Here is a 9,828-nt window from a genome sequence, read left to right as displayed (position 1 = left end):
AGAGAAGTGAATTGTTGCAAAAGCTAACACACATAAGTGAAGAGTGTTCCGACATAGAATAAAATGCAGAAAATTGGGCACAATCATCTGAAGATGAATTGAATTATATTCCACGTGAATCATCTGATTCTGAGGGTAGCGATGAAGGAGATCACTATTGATGAAAATGAAAGTGGCCATCAGTGTATGCAGGAGGGTGCTAAGTGGCTCAGAAACTGATGAAAGAATTCAAGAAACGGAGACAGCTGTCGATGGTACTGTATGGACAAAAATTGCCGAAGGTGGTACTCCAGGAAGGTCATCATCTAATTGTGTCTTCAAGGGTGTGAAAGGGCCAACAAGCTATGGCAAAAAAGAAAATTATTATAGGTGATCTTGTCAGTGCATTTTCGTTGATAATAGATAATTATATTATCAAACACATAAACAGTGCATAGAAGAAGAGGGCAGTCGAATTTCGGAGTACGATTGGACAACATCGTTACCGGAAATACGTGCATTGGAATTTTATATGCTCGTGGGGCCTATGAGGCAAAAAAATTGAAATTGACTTATTTATGGTCAGCAAAGAAGACATGGCAGATCAAAGGTAAAGAAAATATACCGTGAAATCCAGTTCCAATCCAGTATAACCTCTGCAAATATTTTTTATATTTTGGATTTGGCTGCGATAAATGCCTGGATTCTTTACAAGGAAGCGACAGGAATAAAATCCAAAGAAAACAAATTCTTAGAGAACAGTTTTTGTTTGAATTGGCAGAACAGCTTTCCGCGGACTACACGACATCAACACAAAAAAATCAAAGGAAATGATGACCCACAGACATCTCATGCAAATACCAATAGAAATAAAAGAAAATTTTGCTAAATAAGACTTTGTAATAATAATAAAACTAATAATACGTGTCAAAGTTGCAACAAACATGTTTGCGGAAAATGTATTCATAAAAAAACTTTAAATTATATTTGCATGAATTGTAAATAATGAACTTCTTTTTCAGATGAACTATTTTTTTATTTTTAGCACTTATAGATGATTTGTATAAATGTAAATAGTACATGAAATAATAAAAATTGATTTTAAACAAATTTCTAAACGCATTATTTATTTTTTTTCACGACGCAGTCATTTTGACTGTTTTCAGGCAATGTAGGTATATTCAATTCGTCCGTCTTTCTAGTGTTAATGAAAATAAGTTAAAAAAATGTCATTTGGCGGTCAAAAATGTTAATTGGACATATGTACATTAAATTATCAGATATTTTATAGAGATTTTAATAATGTGTACACATTTTGTGTAATTCTTTTTGGGTTCCGTACCAAGATTTTTAACTAGGGTACAGAAAGTTCCAGCAATTTGCCTTAAGGAACGATGTCATGCATCCTACTAGTTTAACCAGAGAATTGTAACCTTTTCTGTCATTTATTTTTTTTGTTTTAGTTTGATCGATGATGCAAATGGAACATATGTTACCTTGAGTATGCAATCGTTACCAACTCAAAAATATGTCAGAAAAGTAGCCAGAACGTATATGGATTTAGTCGGTAAATAAATAAATAAATACATATATTTGAAATAATAAATGGAGATTCACTTTTATAATTAATTTATCTTTATGATTTTTTTCAGTTTCTTTGGGCAGTAGCATGGGTTTGTTCTTCGGCGCTTCTCTATTAAGTTTGGTTGAATTAGCCTATTTTTTATGTTGTAGAAGATGGCGACATATTTGCTCTTAAAATATCAATATTCGCATAAATACTTTTGTGTTAAAATTTATAATTTACTTAGTTACACGCTCCGAGTTTGATCAATATCACAAACTAGATCTAGTACGAAATGAAATCTATATTTGCACATAAGAATTTATTAGAATAATAATTAGTAGAAAATAGCTTGTAAATAGACAATAAAACGCATATTTATAATAAGAATATTTTTCTTAAATATACGTATGAATCAATTATGGTTTGGATTATATACAAAACGCAGTATTGGACTAACGGTGTTACAGTGTATCATGAACAAATGCAAAAAATAACTGCTATTTAGCCTGCCATGAATTTTTTTCTTATGCGAAATAAAATAATTTAATGCAATGGGAAATACTGAAAGTAATGTTACTAGCGGCGTTAAGAAACAAGCTGGAGTTTCGACCCAAAAGCTGTATAAGTTAGTTGATTTGAAAGGTAATTTAGAAATATTTAAGTCAATATTATAAGTGAATTGAGAAAAAAATAGTGTATTCCATAAAATACCCATGATGGAAATTCAAAATTTTACGTTAATCATATTTACTAATTTCTGAGCAAGTCATCATGAATAGGGCACACGCCTAGAGCTTCAAACCTTGAACCACGATTTTGCTTATAATATGAATTTTGTGTAATTAAATTATTTTAACCTTTCTAATTTTAATGATTTGAAGGATTATTATACTATTTTGATATTATATTTCGCATTTATATCATAATGCAATTGTCTACTGAGGACGAATCAAGGTATATGAAATTCATGATCTATTGATATTTATATTGATATTAATTTTCTTTAAATTAATTGATTCTATTTTTATTAACGGGATAGATATCTGTTAAAATGCTTTTGTTTCAAATTATGTACAAATATATATATATATATATATATATATATATATATATATATATATTACCATCTAATAATTGTCACATATATTATATATATGTAAGTTTTACCTATATTTTCTTTCTAAATAAAGGTGGAGGCTTAATGGTTGATGTAATGAAAAGAGCTGTCCAGAGCAAACAATATGCAGAAATAGATCACGTCATTAAAACAAAAGTTGAGCCTTTCTGTATAACAAAGGTGCTGGAAAATATATTCCAATTTCGCAAATTGTTCTTATGAGAAACATTGAAAGGCCGAAACATAAACAGGTACGAAGAGTATAATAAAATTATGATTTGAAAGGATTCTTTATATCAACAAATTCTAATCAAAACAATAATAAGTTCAGTAAGTTACTAATATGACCTCATTCCACAATCTAATATCACATTTATCATATTGTTTAATGATGATAGAAATATAAATTATTAAAGATTTTTAAAAGTCAACCTCTGCAGTAATTAATTATGATATTTAACAAGAAGTATTCATAATTAATTTCCTCGCTTAATGAGATATTTTTCCAAGGTTATATTATTTTAGTTACCACAAATACGTGCTATGGAAAATCCAGAAGAAGAATTTGATGTAAATAAAAATTGTCCGGAAGTTTCCGAAGAAGAATATCAGGCCAACCCATCGTTGTACAAACATGTTTGCTGGGATTTAAATGTAATTTGAGCTTGAAATTATAATATTAATTTCTATTAATTTTTTCTAATATTTATTTTAAGAAAATTAACTCAAACTTATATCGATTAAATAAAAAAAATATGTTGCTATTAGTTGTAGCAACTTATTTTTTTCTGAAGCTAATAGTATTAGCTGCAAATTATAATTTATTACTAGAATAATAAAAAATAAAATTAACAAGTGATTGATAAAGAAAAATTCAAAATATCCTGTAAAAAACTGTTATTTTTTACAGGAACGAGGTGCTGTTGGAGAAACGATATTACATTTGTGTTTATTGAATGTATCGTCTCTTCTTGCTGACTTGGCCAAAAGACTACTTCGATTTTATCCCAAATTAATTAATGATGTTTATATGTCTGACGAATATTATGGTAAATGCAATCAATTACTATATTATAAATGTAGTGGTAATAGGAAATGTCAAGAGATTTCTTCTACCAATGTTGTAGAAGTATTTAACCATAAAACAAGAAATTTTCTAAGTAATTTTCTGGACTTATATTAATTAATCTTATTTCAAAGAAAAACGTCAAAATTTTAAAAAATAATGTTTCTTGATCCAGAATAAGACTTCTAATTGGAAAACGCTAAAATACTATGCATTCGTACTGGATCTGATATTAATCTTCATTTATAGTCAACTTGAGAACTTGAGAAAAAATTCACTAGTATTTTTAAATCTAGTTACATTACTACTACTCACATTCTCGATCTTATTACGCTTTTCAAAGCTTTATTTGAATTAGATATTTTGTTTTTTTTATTAACTTATAAATAATATTATTTTAGTATAATATAATAACCATGAATCACTTATTAAATTAAATTAATAAATTACTTATTTATGCTGGTATTATAGGGTAAGTTTTTGTAATCATCCAAAAACAAAAATATTTTTTTTGCATATCTTCACGCTTCGATGGTTTCAGAACATTTTGGTATAACTTATAAAAAATTGAGGTGTGTGTATGTATGTATGGATACAATTTTTTGTTCACGATTTCGGGCGCGCACATCAGCCAATTTGAATTATTAAAAAACATTCGATTCTTACTGATGGAGAGACGTACTGATTACCGTTTTGGAGATACGCAAAGAGTTCAGAAAATAGAAATTAAGTTTTTGAGAAATCAGACCATCCGAATTGAATGATGCCATGCGCCGCTAGTTTTTTTTTACTAATAGTTAATATACTACTTAATATTAATATACTTTCATTTGCTGATAATTAGTTTATAAGCTTATTGGCTGATTATATGCTATGCTTAGAAATTGTTAATGTTTATAACATTTTTTTTGTTTTGTGTTAAGGTCCCTCAATGTTTCTCATAAGAACTATTTTCAAAATTGAAAAATATTTTCGGTCACCTTTGTTGTAAAATTTTCAATGCTTGTTTCAATTGGATATATAATTTTAATTTGATCTACTTATTGTACAATATTTAATTATCATAACCTCATTATTATAAATCATGTATCTATTAGGTATGTATTTATATCAAATTATGAATATATTTCAGGTGAAAGTGTTTTACACATAGCCATAGTAAACGAAGATCCGGCAATGGTTAAATTTTTGTTGGACGCAGGCGCCAATATTCACGAACGTTGCACCGGAACATTTATGTCTCCGGAAGACCAAAAAGCTTCGAGATACGATTCACCAGAAGTTGAACATGTTATTGTTCAAAAGTTCACCAATTATGAAGGGTTTGATAATAAATACATTATTAGTACAATATTGTAAAAAGTAATTAGTAGATTTTTGACTAATTTTGAGGAAGCAATGAAGTAATTTCAAGTATTGATAATAATAGATATAATTTTTACATAAATAGTTACTATAAATGATAGGTATGGTAATAGAAACAAAATACTTCCTAAGGGGGCGTCCATTAATCACATGAGCGAGTTTTTAAGGATTTAAAAACTCGCCTCCCTCCCCCTTGGTGATACATGGTGATATTCAATTACCCCCCCCCAACCCCCAAACATCACGTGTATTCTTAGTCGCTGTAAAACTTTTTGAATTTTTTTTCAAAATCGGTTAAAAATAAATACACGTGATATCTTACTATACTCTCTCCCTCCACCACTTGATATTTTGTGATTTTTGTCAGACCTCCCCTCCTCCTGAAAAACCTCATGTGATTAATGGACGCCCCCTCATGTGATAAAACTGTTAAATTTTTGATTTATTTTTGAAAATGTTTGATTTTTGTGAAAATGAATACACGTGATATCTTACTGCACCCTACCATCCCCCACATAATACTTCGTGATTTTTTGTCAAATCCCTCCTCCCCCCCTAAAAACCTCACGTGATTAATAGACGCCCCCTAAGCAGGGTTCTATCCAGATTATAGAAATAAAAAAAATGTTTCTAAAAAATATTTTTAATATATTTCCATGCGTTTCGAGTCTCAGTTTGATTCATCGTTAGTGGATAAAATATACAAATTATTTGGAAAACACAAAAAAACAATAAAAATTCAATAAAATTAATACTAAAATAACAAACATGTTAACATATTACCAAACAAAGTTATTGGAATGATGAAAAATGCATACAAAAGCAAAAAAAAACAATTAATTTGAAAAATTAAATTAAAATTAAATATATAAAATGTCGTCCATTGTAAGCTCAAGTAAAAATACATTCATATGATAATTTTTTTAAGATAAATACTCTATTGTTTTCACTTTTTTTATTTGTTGTCACACCTTCGCAGGATGTATATATATATTCTTATTTCCTTCTTAAACTTTTTTTAAATTTTGATAAAGCATGAAAGGAACTTTACGTAAACAAACTATATAAATTTTACCACTTCACTAAATTTATTCTTTTTATTTTACAATTTAATTATTTTATTATCCTTTTTCAGATATGTATATTGGGGAGAATATCCACTAAGTTTTGCAGGATGTTTAGGACAAGAAGAATGCTACAGTTTAAAGTAAAAGTCTGAAAATTTCAAAACTTTGCAATATATTTTAAAATATTATATTTAAAAATTTAGGTTAATTTTGGCGCGCGGTGCAAATCCGGATAATCAAGACACCAACGGAAACACGTTTTACATATGTTGGTTATATATGAAAAATTGGTAAAAGGAAAATTGAAGCTCCATAATATTATATTAAAATTAAATATATGGTTTTATTATTTTATAGGATATGTTTGACACAGTTTATGAATCAGGAGCAGCCATTGGTATACGAAACGTTTTAAATCTTACTCCTCTTACACTTGCTGCCAAATTGGCCCGAAAAGAATTGTTTTTTCATATTCTAATATAGAACGTGAAATCTACTGGCAATTAGGTATTTATTCTTATAATAGAAGTTCAGTTTCTTAGTTAATACTTTTCTATGGATTTTCAAAAAAAAAATTTTAAGTTATGTTCAATTTGGATTCAATTTTTATTTTTTTTATTTGTAGGTAGTATCACTTGTGCAGCATATCCATTGAGTCAAATAGAACTATTGATAATGAAACAGGAGATATAAGCAAAGATTCTGCGTTGAATTTGGTAGTTTTCGGGGTAAGTTATTATTATTTATTACTACTAATTACACTTATCACTGACAATAAGTTAGAAAAAACTTGTGTACTGTATCAATAATTCAAAACAATTAAAATGATTAATAATAGATGCCTAGACATAATACATCAAATTAGTATAATTTTCTCGGTAAATCTTTGAAAATAATTTTTTTGACCATTTTTGTCCATAGGAGGAACTCTTAAATTTTTCGAGCATGACGTACATTATCGTACTTTATTATTGTATTTTGTGAAAATATTTTTAATGCATTTTATTAAATAATATACGATTAGAATTAAGTAATTACGTAATTGTCCCTTCTGACTTTGAAAGAATTTAGTTTAATAATTAACTTACTTAAATTATTTCTTCCTACCTACATATTTGGTACATAAAGCTTTGGTAAGTTGATAAAAGCTTTATAGAATTATAAGACTACAATTAGTACAATAAAGTTGTATTTGGATCAAAATGCTTAAAAAATACACTTGTAGTTTACAGAATTAAACATACAAGTGATTTTCTTTTTCCAGGACAAAGATGACATCTCGAACTCATGGATGGCGTATTAGTAGATCTACTAAAAACAAAATGGGAAGCTTTCGTCAAACGACGTTTTTATCGTCAATTCGTATATATTTGCATTTATTTCGTAATATCATTATTTTGTTTTACCCTTCGTCCAGGTCCACCTCTTCCTGTGGAGACAACTGCCAGTCCAAAGAATAATATTACTACTAATACGACAAATAGTCCTAATTCGGCACCTTTGTTAAATTTAACGATTTGTTGGAACTGTACCAACTGATGTGATGATAAACCAATCTAGGAGGCAGAAAAATTATACGCAGGAAAATGGAATATCCAAAATTGATCAAGCAAAACTATTAATATAAGGAACTTGTATGGTGAGAATCGTAAGGGAGTATATGAGAATATTGGCAATCAAGTCATGCACCAAAAACTTGAAGTTTTTTTAACTTTGAAAATTTTTATCATGTTAACTTCTGGTTGTTAAGTTTCAATTTTACATGATTATATTCAAAAATTTAGATGATTTTGATAACTACTCCGTGGCTTTGGAGATTGAGCAATGGTGGTTTACAAATTTTTCATCAGATTGCAGATTGCTTCAACCGACACTGTCGAAAATAAGGTAACTTTAAAAGTCTTTAAATGTTTAAATAGATTAATATGACACTTTTAGTTTGCAAAATTTTAGATCAGATTAGTTTGCAGAAATTCTAATGGAATTGGTTCAATTATGTATATAATAGCTGCCCTTCGCGAAGCTAGGTTTTTGGGATATAAAATGTTTATTGAAATCTGGTAAGACAAAAAAAACCAATTCAAATAGATGCATATATTTAAAAAATACTATTATAACTTATTAATATAAATTATTTCTTAGATGACTGCGCCATCAAGAGTCTGTTTTTATTCTCATGTTTGCTGATGATGACTTTACCTGTATTTAGATTTTTTTGCTTAGAAGTGATTGAAGATCACGTCGCAATAGTTATTATGTTAACGACATCTCCTTACTTTCTCTTTATTGCAGGTAAATTCATAAAAAACTTTATATAATTATTTATACAAATTATTATCATAAACTTATTAGACTAAATAGCTGATCTTTTCTACTTCGATTAATTAATATAATTAATATTTAGAGAAATATTTCACAATTTATGGAATGGATTATCAACTTCAATACAATATAAACAGCACTGGGTCTTTAAAATATTTAACTTCCCGAAGGAGATTTGTTTTTCATAAAAAAATCAATCCGATTCGCTATTTTATGTTTTCTCGACGTTTCAAAGCCATTCTGAATCGAATGAGACCAAATTGGGAAAAAGTATGTGTGTGTGTGCATGTGTGTGAACAGATTTTTTGCCGTAAATCAACGTTTTCTCAAAAACGGCTGGATCAAAAATTTGAAAGCCATTCGATGTATCTCGATGAGGACTAGGGTTTTGTGCGGCAATCGGCCGGGCCGTTTCTTTGTAAATCGCAGAGAAGTGGAAAATTTTTTGTCCACGTTTTAGCCCGCAATTCTGAATCGATTTTGAAATTCAAAACCGTTCGATAGATATTGGTTGGGAATCGTGCTGATTAGTTTTTGGTAAAGTTAACTGGTCGAAAAAAAAAAATTAAGCCGATTTTTATGGAACTTTTTTGGCGATATATATCATGGTCTTATAGACTTACTGAAATATTACGGCCTTACGACAAGTAGTTTAATTTTAAAAAATCATCAAATTTTGAGAAAATGTAGTTTTTTTTGAAGTTTGTTAAAATTAAAATTAGATGATTCACTTGGTTAACTATAGATTACTTGGTCTTAATGAACATACTAAACCATTAACGTCCTACGAAAACTGGTTCAATTATAAAAATTATTGATTTGAAAATTTGCTTTTAGAAAATACTCCGAATTAACGTGTTTGTTCGTTTTCAATTGTATGTAATAAATCCACTCGGAATACTTCTAATCACTCATAAAATAATTTGTTTTATTTATTGATTGATTCGATTATTTAAACATATCGAAAAGTTCATGTAACTTGCCTTAAGGCTAAATACCAATACCAACTAGTTTTAATTTAGATTGCCTAATTTGGCTATTGTCGTCGCAAATAAATGTTGCATAAAAATATTACATATTTTAATAATAATTTATTATTATTTAATGATAATATTTATTATTAAGAGGTTTCAAAACAGTGGGTCCATTCGTCGTGATGATCTACAGAATGGTGATGGGAGATTTGCTGCGATTTGCAGTAATCTACATGGTGTTTGTTATGGGATTTTCTCAAGGCAAATTACCAGAAGTATAAAAACAACCTTGAAATGTTCTAAGTCTAATTATGCTTTATTTTCAGCATATTACATGTATTTTTATCGTTGATAATCCAAATACGCCCGAA

The 9,828-nt window shown here is 28.5% G+C and overlaps 1 pseudogene; it reads left to right on the top strand.

Annotated features, from left to right (window-relative positions):
* The first annotated feature begins 2,097 nt into the window (after positions 1–2,097).
* Positions 2,098–9,738, top strand: LOC113370988 (annotated as a pseudogene).
* Positions 9,739–9,828: the final 90 nt, after the last annotated feature.

The sequence above is a fragment of the Ctenocephalides felis genome, unplaced genomic scaffold (assembly GCF_003426905.1).
Source record: "Ctenocephalides felis isolate EL2017-DRISC unplaced genomic scaffold, ASM342690v1 CF-g0.4_SCAFFOLD_01492, whole genome shotgun sequence".
NCBI lineage: Eukaryota > Metazoa > Arthropoda > Insecta > Siphonaptera > Pulicidae > Ctenocephalides > Ctenocephalides felis.
This window is presented reverse-complemented; position numbering and strand designations above follow the sequence as displayed.